At 47.3% G+C, this 13,951-nt stretch overlaps 1 protein-coding gene across 1 annotated transcript in view; it reads left to right on the top strand.

The window, feature by feature from the left end:
* The window catches only part of LOC117891579, a 74,305-nt gene that overhangs the window by 49,313 nt on the left and 11,041 nt on the right, over nt 1–13,951 (top strand). Inside the window, exon 4 of the mRNA XM_034797108.1 lies at nt 9,404–9,541. The gene's annotated coding sequence lies outside the window, so the exon portion shown is untranslated. The remainder of the gene's footprint in view (nt 1–9,403; nt 9,542–13,951) is intronic.

The following is a 13,951-nucleotide window of genomic DNA, read 5'->3' as shown; positions in this document are numbered from 1 at the left end:
GCTGGTCTCCCCTTCGCTGGTCACTGATTGCTGGGTCGAAAATTAACAATTAATCGAATATAAATTAACACATTTATGCGTTTGGCTGCCAATCGAATGAATGACTGCCGCTGCCGCTGCTGCTGCTGCTGCTGCGGGGGGGAACAGTCAGGGGACTCTGATTCATCATTAACGATATGCTAATTCCTCCTCCGCTGCTGTTGCTGCTGCTGCTGCTGCCTGTCGCTTCTGATTTATACGACGTTGATGCTGATGCTGATGCGTGATCTGTGCCATACATACTCGTACATATGTGATTTGATTCGATTCAATACGATGACGGGTTCAAGCGAATCATTTCCCCCAGCGTAAATTCCACTCCAAAGCGATTCTGTTCCCCCTCGCCACGAATGAAACTCAATCTGAGTCATGAACTTGGTTTTATTTTTGGGGAATTTTCAACAGATTTGTAGGCATTGAATGTCGCCTGCGAATGGACTCGGTTATTCCCGATGAACAAGGAATACTACCGACACAGAAGGCATCACTTTTTGGGCATGGAAATTGGCTTTGGTTTCGGTGTGGAGGGATTTGAAGTACGAAGATTCCCACAGAGATGTAGTTTTCTATGTTTTATCCTTTCCAATTATTTCAATCGAAAACAAAGGAACTTCCTGTGATGGATTTTCCATTTACTGTTGCTGCCTGCCACACATTCTGGCTACCAATTCCAATTTCAATTGATTGATTATGAAAATACAAACTGCAACACACACAAACACATATGGAGAGGGGCACATGAGGCTGGCCAGCCACATAATCATCAATGATGATGATGAATAAAACTGTTACGATATTTTTATATATTTATTTATTTAATGAAACGCTGCAGCGGCAATCAATGGGGTGGATGGTGGTGGCGAGCCAAAGAAAATGATGAATACCGCGATTATTATTACGAGCGAGTATTATTATTATTATTATTATTATTATTTATGATGAACGGGGCCCATTGTGTGTGTGTTGCTCTCGAACTTTGGTCTCGGTTTATGGTTTTATAAATCTGTCTGTCGTCTGGAGGCGGAAATGGACAATTGAACACTGAACGAATGATAATTAAAACACTGTAAAAGTAAATGCGATTGAAGAGCCAAAGCCAGAGCGTCCGGTTGGGAGATTTACACAGAAAATTGTGAACTCGAAACATGCCAAGCAATTATGCAACAAAGACACAAAGATGGGAGGGGGAGGGATCTGATCGTTTTATGATAAAAGTACGCTAAAGTGTTTGAGAAAACCCTCAAGCAATCATCCAATCCGCTTTTGTGACTATTTTTTTGTCAATGAACGATCGTTCATTCGATCGTTTGGTTTGATTTAGGAGAGATTCTTTCTAATTGAATAATTTCTGTGCATTTAAATGAGCTTTACTCTACATTTCTTGGTGTCTGTTCAGGGCATAGATATCCATGGTTGAAAGATAAATAAATACTCAAACTTATACCTTAACCCCGTCAGATCTGGCGAATATCTTTTGCTACATCTGCCAGATACTCTATCTGCATCTGCATCTAAGGTGAAACTGCAATTTGTTGTTGAAACGCGTTGCCAGTTGTTGTTGGATGTTGTTGAACTTGTTACAGTTTCAAATTAACATTTTTGTTGAGCCCCCCAACCGTCCCGCTCGAAAGCCAAAGCCAAACCGGATCGCATTTTTCTTACTTTCTTGTGGGGGGCTCCGCTAGCCAGCCAGCTAGCTCCGCTATAAGTGTTTTGCATCTGTATCTGTGTATCTAGGGAGTGGGACGCGTGCTGCGAAAATGTTGACCGGTGGCCATGTGCTGGCGCTGGCGCTGCCGCTGGGGCTGGGGCTGGGGCTGGAAGGGGCAGATCTTTGGAGCGAGAAACCGAATACCGAAACCGGCTTGACACGTTGCCAAAGTCAGTTGGCTTGTTAACATGTGTGTGTGTGTGTGTATCTTTATCTGCCTTTTCGTGTGTGTGTGTGTGAGTGTCTGTTTTTATTTTTTCTATCAAATGCCGTTGTATAGCGTTTTGCTGGCGACTTTTACAGCGCGTGAATCGCGCGTCTATTAAACTTGAACTTGTCTCAGCGATGCGTGCAGCCCCGCAGCACCTACCTGCCCCTTCAAGGCGTTGCCACAGAGCCATGGGGAACAGTAGGTTTGGGTGTGTGGGGCAACCACCGATCGGAGCTATTGGACTGCCACTGACCCAATCCCAATCCCAATCCCAGGCCATGGCTGGGGCCCTTCTCAGGTGTCCATTCGATGGGGATTTTCGTCGGATTGAAAACTTTCAAGTGCACTCAGAACAAGAAGAACAAGAAGAACAAGAAGAAGAAGAAGAAGAGGATGATGGGGCAGGGTGCAGGTATGAGGGTGTGGACATGCTCTATGGCTTTTTCCTTAGGAGCGCGCTGCACGCTTCATGTGCCGTCTGGTCTGTGTCTTTTGGTCACAACAAAAGTTTAAATGATTCGTTAGAGGAGAGGAAAAGTTGGGGCCATGCAAGTGGATACATTCCATGATTGGGGAGGAAGTTCTCGGCACCAAATGATGCCCCATTGTTGAAGGGGAAAAGTTTGTTCTGCAGCAGGATCCCAGGATCAGTTGTTCCGCCTGCGAAGATGCAGCACTGTGAGGGGCAAGAGAGAGATTCTCTAAGCTAAAGAAGCCAATCACAAGAGTTGCCCCAGAACTTTCCTAATGAATGGAAATCAAAGCCACACAGCTGCCTCTTGTGTGTGTGTGTGTGTGCTGTTCGTGCAACTCCGAAATGAAGTCAAATATTCACATGACTGATGCTGCCTCCGCACCGAGCCTCCGCCTCCGGTGGGGATGGGAAAACTTTTTGGCAAAAGGTACAATTTATGCAATTTATGGCTCCTAACCTGCCACACTGCATGCCAAGCCATGCCCCACATTTTGATGTCTCCAAAAGAGGAACGAACTCGGATTCGAACTCGCCCTCGCACTCGGTTTTGGATTTGGATTTGGATTGCCATTTGGCATTCGCGAGAGCGAAAGTTGTGTGACAATTTGGTGCTTTGGTTTTTGGTCAACGCTTTCGCATTCGAGAGACCAAATGAAGATCTGTTGCAGATCTCCGCAGAAACCGGAATCGAAGCGATTCCGCTGATCGTTGATCGATGATCGATGATCGATGCCAGAGACTTTCGCAGAGAGCGATGACCGAATCGCTTGGCTGGCCTGTGTGCAGCATGCCCCATGGCTGGCCAATAAACGAACGAAACAAACAATCTGTGACAGATTATGGTTATGTGGATGCACAGCAAAGTTCACACACTGAGAAACTGCCTTCGTTCTGTGCAGGCGACACCCTGGGGGATTTTCGTATTTATTGCAAATCTGTTCGGACACACACATGCGGATCTCTCGTTGCTGCAAAGGGAAACTCATGAATTTTCAATTCTTTCATCTGTTTGTTCATTACGCAGAGTGTTTGCTGCCTGCCTGCCTGCCTGCCTGCTGCGTGGGTGGCAGCCAATGGAATTGTAACTGGAACTGCTGGCACTGTGGCAGCTTGTGGCAACCAGCAACCAGCAACCGAACCAAAATAAACAAATATGCAATTAACTTTGGGACCTACTCGTTGTACCACTATCTTGGATTTATGGTTTCAGTTAATTAATTTCACATCAACATTTCGTTTAAGAGCGAGGGCTCAAAAAAGTAAATATTGAAATATTTCAATTTCAATTGAAATTTGCCGTTTCTGATATTTGATTCGAACACTCTCCGGAGATTGTTCCTTTTGCCAGCAGTTAATTGCTCGATTGATTGGAACCACATTCAAGTCTGCATTGGGTCTGGCTGCTGGGCCAGAAATGAAAGAGTTTCCCATGCAAATCGTTGTCTTAAGTGCACACCCTTAACCACTGCCACTTACAGTTCCAGTTGCCGAGACACTCTGCAACCTTTTGAGGCACCTTTCGATGTCAGGCGGATGGGGGGCGTATCCCATCAAATCATTTTAGTTGTTTGCCATCGCCATGCACACGCCCTTGTCAGATGCATTCGGCTGCACTCTAATTACATTTCCAGTGTGGCCAGGCGCACTTATCATCATCGTCAAGCAGCAGCAGCAGCAGCAGCACTAAAAGAGAGGCAACATGAGCAGAGGAGTACCCAGAGCCAGTGCCAGTGCCAGAGCCAGACCCTCGGCTGTGCGCTCAAGCGTAAGACTTCTTGTTTTCTAATTTGGCCCAAACCTTTTTGACCAAAACGCAGACAGACAGAGACGAACAAGCTGAAAAAGATAAAGAAAAAGCCAAGCAATGAGCACAGAGTACACGAAGAGAGAGAGAAAGAACTGAAGAGGTAATTGAACCGAGATGTAACCTTGAGTGGGGCACCAAGTTCTTCGCTTTTTATTTATTTTTTGTTCTGGAGGAGTCTCTCTCCCTCTCTCTCTCTGTTGATGGCACTTTTGTGAGAGGCAAATGAATATCGACCAGAGGTGAATGATGTTGCAAAGAGTCTTGAGCCCTGGGCCCCATCCTGCAGTCAGCCTTGCTGAAAAATTCGCGCATCATTTGTCAAGAATTCGATTTAAGTTTTGTTTGCAATTGCAGCAAACAACCATCAGCCCATCAGCCCATCAGCCCAGCAACAACAAAAATCATCCTCTTGGTGCAAGTTTTCCCATCTGGAGGTTGTAAGTTTTGCAGCATCAGAATCAGCTTCAAGTTCGCCTTCATTTTGGGCCATTGAATTGGAATGATGATTAACGGGGAACTCGGCAAGTGTTTTCTTTCGGTGGCACAGTTCTGCTTAAAATGTTGTTTTTCCTGGGCTAACAGCTGGAATTAATTGCTATTTATCGAAGAGGAAACAGCAGGAGGGGAGAGCCGCATCAACCTCAAGAATAAGTCCTGAATGACGACACCTCTGGGCCATGAAAACTTTCATATTTCGTGTGGCTAATGAAGGCTTAAGCTGTCACACAGTCTCCCATTTGTTGACAGAAAAGGAAGACTCTTCCCATGCAGATAATCTATGTCGCTGTAGGGCATCTGGCATTCGTTGTGCTCTGTGTTTTGGGTACCTTTTTCGGACCTTTTTGCAATTGACCGCATAATAAATTTGTGGAGCATTTGCAGGAGAATGAAACGAAGGAGCTAGCAAGCAGCATTGGAAGTGAAAGCCATTGCAGTTTAGTTCTTCCTCTCGTCGTCGTCAACTTTTAATTTGTTTTAAAAACTTTTTGATTGTTTCTCTGCTGCTGTTGCAAGTCCCCGCTGCTTCTGTTTCAGCTCCAGCTCCAGCTTCAGCTCCAGCTTCTGTTGTTGCTTGTTGCTTCTGCTGTGGTTGGTGGCATGCAAATGCTTTGCTTAGCTGCAAGCCGGAGTGTCCTGTGCTGCTGCTGCTGCTCTGGGCATTCATTTGCCAGTTGCTTGATTAAATTGTCTCCCGCCTTGGCCTGCTTCCTGGCGTTTCCTGGCATCTACTGGCTACTGGCGTCCCCTGGCTTCGTCTTATTTAAAGTTTTTAATTTCATTTTATTGACACTGGCCCGGCAAAGGAATAACAGCTTAAAGCTTTGTTTTGTCATTTGCCATTTGCCAGGCTGTCGCCGCCGTTGCGCCTTTGTGTCCCCGCGTCACACTGCCACTGCCACTGCTGATGCTGTTGCTGTTGCTGCTGCTGCTGCTTCTGCTGTCGACAACTTTCTGACCCTCACAAAGGCAACAATTTGCAGCCGGGAGCCACAGCACAAGTGCCGATCAGGGCAGGGAGCAGCAGCAGCAGCAGCTGTCATTACAATTTCCGCACACATTTCAAAGACAAGGCAGTGAGGCGCCTTTGTCGATGGAGGATGTTGCTCCTGTGTTACGTTGCGTTACCTGTGGCAGCAACAGCAGCAGCAGAAGAGCAACAACTCAAGGCAGTTGTGACAGCTGAGAGCTTCGCCCACTCCCCTCAATCTCACTGGCTGGCTCTGGCACACAATATTAACTTTTGGCTGATGTGCGTCCATGAGTATTTTGCATTTGAATGCAACCGGCGGCACGTGCAACAGCAACAGCAACAGCATGTGAAAACGTGCTGGAAATTCGACTTCCTTTAGGGCCTGCATTTGGGACTGTGAAATGCTTAATTGGAATTAGAGATGAGATTATGGGGCATGCTTGGACCCTGCCACATTTCGTAGTGCGAAAGCCAGTGACAGTTTTACTGATTCGAATAGGAAAATTCATTTCCTCTTGGAGATCTTTATGCCTGCATTTAGCTGGATTATTGCACTTCCGCATTGCTCTCTGCATCCATCTCTGCATGTTGCCTGTTGGCTGTTGCAGTTGGCAACAAGTTCACACACACACACACACACACACAGGCACATGTGCACATGCATGCCGCATGCCACTGATCAACGGTCAGACAGCACGCGCCGGCCGCCTCCACCGAGTGAGTGAGTCAGCAACATGCTGGAACTGGCCGCATTAAGCATGCAGCATTCTAATTTATTTATGTTAATGCAATAAAAGCACTCAATTTGCTGCACATTCAAATGCTTTGCCCAGTGGCACCCTCCGACGTTCCACTTGCAACAGACTTTATTGGTTGCAGCCAACCTTATCGCGGCGACACCAGCCGTGGCAGCGGCGGGGGGGGGCAGCGACTAACCTTGTTACTGTTATTTAATTTCACTTTTGGCATACACTTCTCTCGCTTGCGGTAACAACGGGTACATCGATTGAGAGGGGAAGTTGGTCTTTTGGTCTATTTTAACGGGTAAATATCTACATTAACGTGTAGCGAGTAACGAGTAGCAAGTGCTTCGAAGCGTAACTAGTCTGTTAATCGATTAACAACGAAATTTGTCATTAACGATCAGCGATTATGTGCTTCATTCATCATTCATCCACGAGTAACGAGTGCATTCAAGTAAACATCCTCTTTATCCACGAGCAACGAGTGGTATTCAGTAACGAATAAACGAGTAACGAGTAGTCCTTGAAGTAGAAGAATATGTTGAACGTTTCCCATTCGCTGCCATTGCTCCAAAGTGTATTCCCAGCCTCGATGCAGCCAACACCCAACGAACAGCCTACCTTTTTTTGTTGCTGTTTGTTTTCCCATTTGCTACCATATTTCTGTTGCTTGTTGTCTGTGCCACACACACACGCACACACGCACACACATGGCTTTTTTTATGTTGTTGCCGCATGATTTATGGCGTTTTGTGTCTGTTTTTTTGTTGTACCATTTTTTTGCACCAGTTGTTGCACTGTGGGGGGAATGTGGCAAGCATTGAAGTCGAGTCCAGCGAGAGCGAGAGATCAAAGGGAGTTCCTGTGGTACATAATTCTTAGACCTAGGTTTTTCCTTTGTGTGTGCCCCACTGTGCGGCACAGGAGTTGCTCCTGTGACTACTGCCGACTGTTGACTGCTGTTCATAGACTGCTGCTGCTGCTGCTGCTCCTGTGCCTCTTGTGGACCCTTGGACTCTGGGAGTTCATAAACGCCCCGGCCCGTCCCGTCCCTCTGTGGCAACATCATTTGCATTTGTCATACATTGTATATTTATATGAGCGGAGGTCGCTGCCACCGAATGCAGTTGGCAACATGATTTGCTGCCCCAGAAAGTGCCAGAGAGTATCTTTTATTATTTGCCAAAAGAAAACCCGAATATAAACAGGAGAGAAGGAGAGAGTTCTATGGGTGTTGTCCATACTTTCATTTAATAATAAAGTCGTTCCCCCATTTGCATTTTGTGGCGTAAGGCTTTGCCGCTGCCGCTGCCGCTGCCTTTGTCTTGTTATTTATTCACATTCGCATTCATTTATTCACATTTGGCCATGTCCTTGTCCTTGTCCCATGGCCTCCATGGGTGTGCCTTCCAGTCTTGTATCCTTCTGGAGGAGAACATTTTAAATGCCATTTTAATTATTTTGGTTTTTTGGTGCAGCAACATTTTTGGGTTGTCTTATTTCTGTTTTGTCGTGTGTCGTGTGTCGTGTGTGCGTCTGGTTGTTGTTCTCGTCTCGAGTGCAAGTTTTTCAATTAAAATTAAATAAAACGACATAAATCATGGCCCTCTCTGGCTGTCTCGCTTTGAGCCAAAAGAGCAGCAGCAGCGACCCGCAAGCAACTTCATTTTTGGACTCAAAACATGGACCACGTCTGCTGCTGCTGACTGACTGACTGACTGACATTCTTTTGGCTTTTCTGTGTTTTTTTGTTGCTGGAAAGAGTGTTGCACTTGTCCAACCAATCATTAATCAGAGAGCAGAATCCCCTACAAGAACACGTAGTTCCGCTTCAGACAGAAGGCAGGAAGGAAGGCTTAGCCCCGCCTCCTTCAAAGAAATCACTTGTGAGGCAACAGCTGTCAGCTTAGACTTGGATATTTCACAGAGAAATTACAGAGATCTTTGGACTGGATATGCTCGGGCTGGATAAATCCTTAGATAACAGCAATAACAGTTAGTTAATGGCCGATTACTCGACATTTCCGAAAATTATCATCTAATAGCCAACAAATGCCCCGGGGCACCACTCCAACCTGACTCTGTGTGTGTGTGTATCAGAAATTTCCATTATCGACCACTGGCGGCGGGTGACACACGCGGTTGGGGCGTGTGAAGCTCGCAGATGGAGCTTGACTTTCTGTACGTCGTGTACGAGTCGTATCGCATATCGTATGCCCACTGTGTGCACTTTTATCCACGGCAATTGCAATTGTGTTTAATAATTCACTTTCACTTTTTGTCACAAAGAGTGGAAAAACCTTGAACCACATTTCCACGAGTGTGGAGCACACTCCCACACATGAATTGTGCATCTGTGTATCTGGGCATCTGTGGCACGTGTATCTGTGAGTAACTCTGGTGACCGAGTCGCGACCGGGCACCAACGGAATATCAAATGTGTCCTTCTTTCTGTTGTTTAAGATCCAGCAAATGGGGGAACTGCTTTTAAAGATGTGCAAATTCTCGTGTAGCGCGTCTTGCAGCAGCACACCTCGGTCGCGAGTTGAGTGTACCTTTTGTGAGTGTATCTCAGGTGTATTCCCCATACTCGTTTGCATATGCGATTGTCTCTCGCCCCCAAAATGTATCTGCGTATCTGTGTCTGCTCTTTCAATTTGTATCTTTTTGTGGGGCAACACTTGAGACACGAACAGCCGTTTGTTGCCATTGCCGTTGCCGTTGCCGTTGCCAACGCCACAAGAGGCAAATAAAATTAATGAGCTTAGAGGTAAACCAAGAACCCCAGGCCAAAAGCCGAGACAATGTTTTCGCAACTTCACCCAAGACACGCCGGCTGCTGCCTCCACGCTTTAAGTCCTTTTAAATAAAGTCTACATTGGATATCCCCCGTCACACAGTCCCAGTCTCAAGAACCGCTTTTCCCTTTGTTTTATTTTCTTGCAGCCACAGCAGCCGCCACGTCAGAAGCAGCAGCCAAAGAGCCAGCAAGAGCAGTCCTCAGCAGCCCGTGTCGTTGTCGTCCCTTCTGGTCACCGTGTGGCATCAGCACCATTTGCCAACGAGGTGGAGCGCATTCGTCAGGTAAGCTTATGGTCCAAGCGCCAAAACCAATCCAATCCTCAGAGCAGAAAACAGCAATATAGGGCAGGGTCCACGATGGCAGCGATGTTGCTGACAGGCAGCCTTAAATTTGCAAAAAACCAAAACCGAAAAGGAATTCGCCTTGGACTTGCCAGGCGACAAAATGGTCCAAAGCCACTTTTTGTGTGCTGGAATATTTTATGTAATTCTTGGAACAGTGTCACAATCTTATCTGCGTTCTTATCCAGCCATCACAGATGTCAGAGATATCAGATACCGCAGATACCATCTGGAGCAGATGGAAACAGACCCAAGGTCAGCCAACTGATGTCGCTGCTCTTGCTGTCTGTATTTTCTGTATCCATAACTTATATTATCTGTGGGAATTATCTCACAACTTACGCTAGAACAAGCAGAGAATGCTTCCCTGTTGATTGCTTGGAATGTTCCCTCACTCCGAGCCATGGCTCAGAGTCTGCTGCAGTTCCATTGGTTTCTCTTTTTGGTTCCAAATTCTCGGTTGTTTCCTTTGGTGGGTGGATTGTTTTTCCAGCGATATACACAAAGAAAATGGCTGTAGTAAATCTATATAATATTTAAGCCTATTTATTATATTTTAACTTGCTCAATGTTCCGTTCACTGTGCCCATACCCCGCCATAGAATCAAACAGAACTCCCCGTTTGCCCAGCCCCCCCTTTTCCTGTCCGCTGCTTTCCGGTCTCCTGCTCTCAAGTGGCAGCCCATGAAATGGCCAACGGGCACACACATCGTCCACTCTCTCCCGAACTCCCATTCCCGAACTTGCCGCTGCCAAAACAACAAGCATCCATCCTACACACACCCAAACACACAATGCACAATGAGCAATCCTGCAACAATCCGGACATCAACATCAAGGTGGGTTGGGGGCACAAGGGGCACATACAACTACAACATGCTGCTGCTGCTGCTGCTGCTGTTTCTGTTCGCATTAAACGTTTCGTTTTCATACCGCTGACGGCAGCCTTTCGAATGGGACTGCCCGGCCGGCTCTCTGTCTGTCTGTATGTCTGTCTGTGTTGTGCAGGCAGGTCCTGCTCCTGCCTGTTGTTGTGTTTTGTTCTTTTTTTGGGTCAGAGTTTTTCGGTGTTTCGTTCTCTTTGATTTCTTTATCTTTTATCTGTTGGCGTTGGCCTTTTTTATGGGGTGGGGGAAGGGCATAGCTGCTGACCCTGCCCCACGTGGGCCCGAGGGCCCATTCGCATTATCGGCTGCACATTATCTCCCTGGGTCTCTCTCTCTCTCTCTCTCTCTCTCTCTCTGTCCATTGTTCTGAGCCCCGAGGAGCACACACACTTACACTCGACACTCGACTCATGCATCATCTAATTTATGGCCTAGACAGCGGCCAAGCAGGAGGGAGCATGGGGCAAGCTGCTTTCATTTCATTAATTATGCAGCGAAAAATCAACAGGGGCAGGTGCCAGTGGCAGTGGCTGTGGCTGTGGCTCAGAGATGAGTGCGTGACACGCACAGATTGACTGTTTGGTTACTTTGGGGATAATCCTTCAGGCGAAGGAGTTACTTCGATGGCTAAACTGTGGCTCACTCGATCACTTGGGCCACTCGGCGTCTATTCATTCATATTTTTCGCATGTGAGTGCACGACGAGCCAAGCCGAGTATTGGCCTCGTTTGCATGGTCAAAAATCAATGACAGTTCTGGGCTCTAGCCATCGAAATGCATGTAGGATTGCGTGGAAACTTTCTTGCTGCTGATTCCAAAAGAGTTCATCCGAAAATATATTGCAGCAATCGAGTCGGAAGATGGTTTCATCAGGCTCCTGCGTTAGAAATAACTTTCTGGGGAAGTTTTGTTTATATATATTTGTTATACGATATTTGTTACTTTATTTTGCAGTTTTCCACTCGTTCTTTTGCGTGCTCTCACGCGTCCATCTCTGATTTGGTTGCTCGCCAAAAACTCCTTTCAATTTCCCTGCCCACCTCCCTTCATACCTCCCACTCTGCCGCTCGCTTGCTTGCATTTTTTTCATTTCTTTTTTGTTGTTTCTTGTTTCTGTGGCTGTGTTTCTGCCACAAAATCTGTTTATGCGCCTCCAGCAAACAGCTCCAGCTCCAGCTTCAGTCGTTGCGTTGCGTTGCGTTGCCTCGCCTCCTGCTGGTCTCCTGCCTCCAATGGCATGGCATGGCAGTCCATGGACTGCATTTGACTTTTATATGCGAACTAATTCATGAAAAATGCATCATGCCTGCTGCTCGCTCGCTCGACTGCTTCTTGCTGCTGGCTGCTGGCTGGGGCTGGGGCTGGCAGCCTTTGGATTGGGTAGCAGGGAGCTGGGAGCTGGAAGCCTGAAGCCTAAATGAAGAAAAACCGGCCACCATAAATCGTTGTCGTTTGTTGTCGTCATCGGAGTTGGAGTTGGAGTTGGAGCTGGAGCTGGAGTCGCTTGCTGCGAATGTGAATGCAATTTGTGAATGGCAAAACGCCGAATGGCAGCCCAGCTGCGAGACGACTCCATCTCCCGACTCGCATCTCCGGAATGCACTGCGACTCTCTCTCTCTCTCTCTTTCGCTCTCTCAGCTACACATCAGTTGGGGTTCTTGGCCCCCTCTTTTTGTTCGTGTGGCAAATAATTAAATTAAGATTTTTATGGCTTAATTGGATGTTTGTCGTCAAGTGACGAACGACTTCCATGGCCCGTTACATTTTGCATGGTTTTGTGGCTGCCACAAAATACAACACAAGCAGCATGTAGCAGGCAGCAGGCAGCCAGCAGCCAGTCAGCCAGTCAGCAAGTGAAAGGCAAAACTCCGGCCAGCACTCCAGCATGGGGGTGGGTGGTCTCTGCGCTCTGCTTTGATCTCCAAAAGCCAACGGAGTGGACTTTGGTACACTGGACATTGGCACTGGCAGCGAGTGGCGGACACAGAGTTCTCAGAGGCCACAAGTGCCCGCAAAAAGGTTCTAAGAAATGTCAAATGTTGCGGCAGCTCCACTCGATTTTTGCTCTCGTTTCGGATTGTTCGATGCATTCAACTCTGGCATTCGGCACGGGGAAGATGGCCTCATCAACAAAAAACACAATGTCATGCACATGACATGCATTTTGTTGATGCATTCTTGGAAATCTTGAGGCTGCAGTTGTACCAGAAGGTAGCTTGCTTCCAAAGATATATTTTGGCTGTAACTGCATCTTCCATTAGCCGTGCAGCATTCTTTACGCTCATCCCAGCCTCACTTCAGAGTGCCTGCCCCCCACCCCCCGTCTCTCTTTCTGTTTGTTGCCTTTTGGGGTTACCTAAAATCTGCACAGAATCTAAGCTCACGACACGACAACGTCGACGACGACGACGATGGCTGCTGCAATCCTTGAACTTTTCTGTTCTGTTTCGCTTTTCAAATATGCATGGCGGCATGAAAAAGTCGCGTCGTGGGTCAGGCCGAATGCTGAAATGGTGGGGCATGGTGGCAGCAGTTTGTTTGTAGACGAAGGCGCACCAAATGGGTGGCAAGGGGATGCTGTTGCAGCCGCTGCTGCTGCCTTGCGGATATGGGATAGAATGGAATGGGTTGGTTTGGTTGCTTTTGCATTCGGCTTTCATTAACATGCAGTTGACTTTGGGTCCGGGCATCGCCATCGTTGCCATCAAAAGCATAAATTCCATATGCAAATTGCACGGTAAGGAAGGATGGAAAGCGGCAGGCGGCAGGTCGGTTCTCGCTGCTTTACTGTTGGTGTGGCTGTGCCACACTTTTTGTGCCACCCCATGCCCCATGCCTGTCACGCGGGGCACAAAGGCAGCAGCGTAAAAGCGGAGGCCGCACCGCAACCAAGAATGAAAGAAAATGGAAAACCCCGAAAACAGCCTTCGCCCACAAAAACTTTTCCAAGATGAAAGCCCAAAAATGAACCGAAACTGGACTTTGGCGGAGGATCTGCTCGGTTCTGCTGGACCTTCAAAAGCACTGAACTTCACGCCCAGATGTGGCACACAGAGAGTTCTGCGCTCCATTTGCCATTTGGTTGCGAGTGGCAGGACAAGGCCCCCGCAAAACATTGCAGAATTCTGCTGCACAGCTCTTAGTCCTCGCTGTGTCCTGTCATGCCTCAGCCAAAAATGCATTTTATTTATGCAATTAAGACGCTGCCTTCGCTGCCCGTTAGCTTAATTTGAGTGCTGCCAATCTGCTGGTGCACCGTCACGTAATGTGCCTTAACGTCATGCTTTTACGTGGCGTAATCGTAAACGAAAATCGAAGCAATCGGTTGACGCCTATCACATGTCGCTATCAGTGCCACTGCCACTGCCACTGCCACAGGCGCTGCTGCCATCGTTCGCTGCATTCCCGATTTGCCAGACAAATATTTCACAATTTGTTCACGTAATTGTCTCACGTCAATAG

The sequence above is a fragment of the Drosophila subobscura genome, chromosome A (assembly GCF_008121235.1).
Source record: "Drosophila subobscura isolate 14011-0131.10 chromosome A, UCBerk_Dsub_1.0, whole genome shotgun sequence".
Lineage (NCBI taxonomy): Eukaryota > Metazoa > Arthropoda > Insecta > Diptera > Drosophilidae > Drosophila > Drosophila subobscura.
The sequence above is the reverse complement of the archived record's forward strand: the minus strand, read 5'-3'. Positions and strand labels throughout refer to the sequence as shown.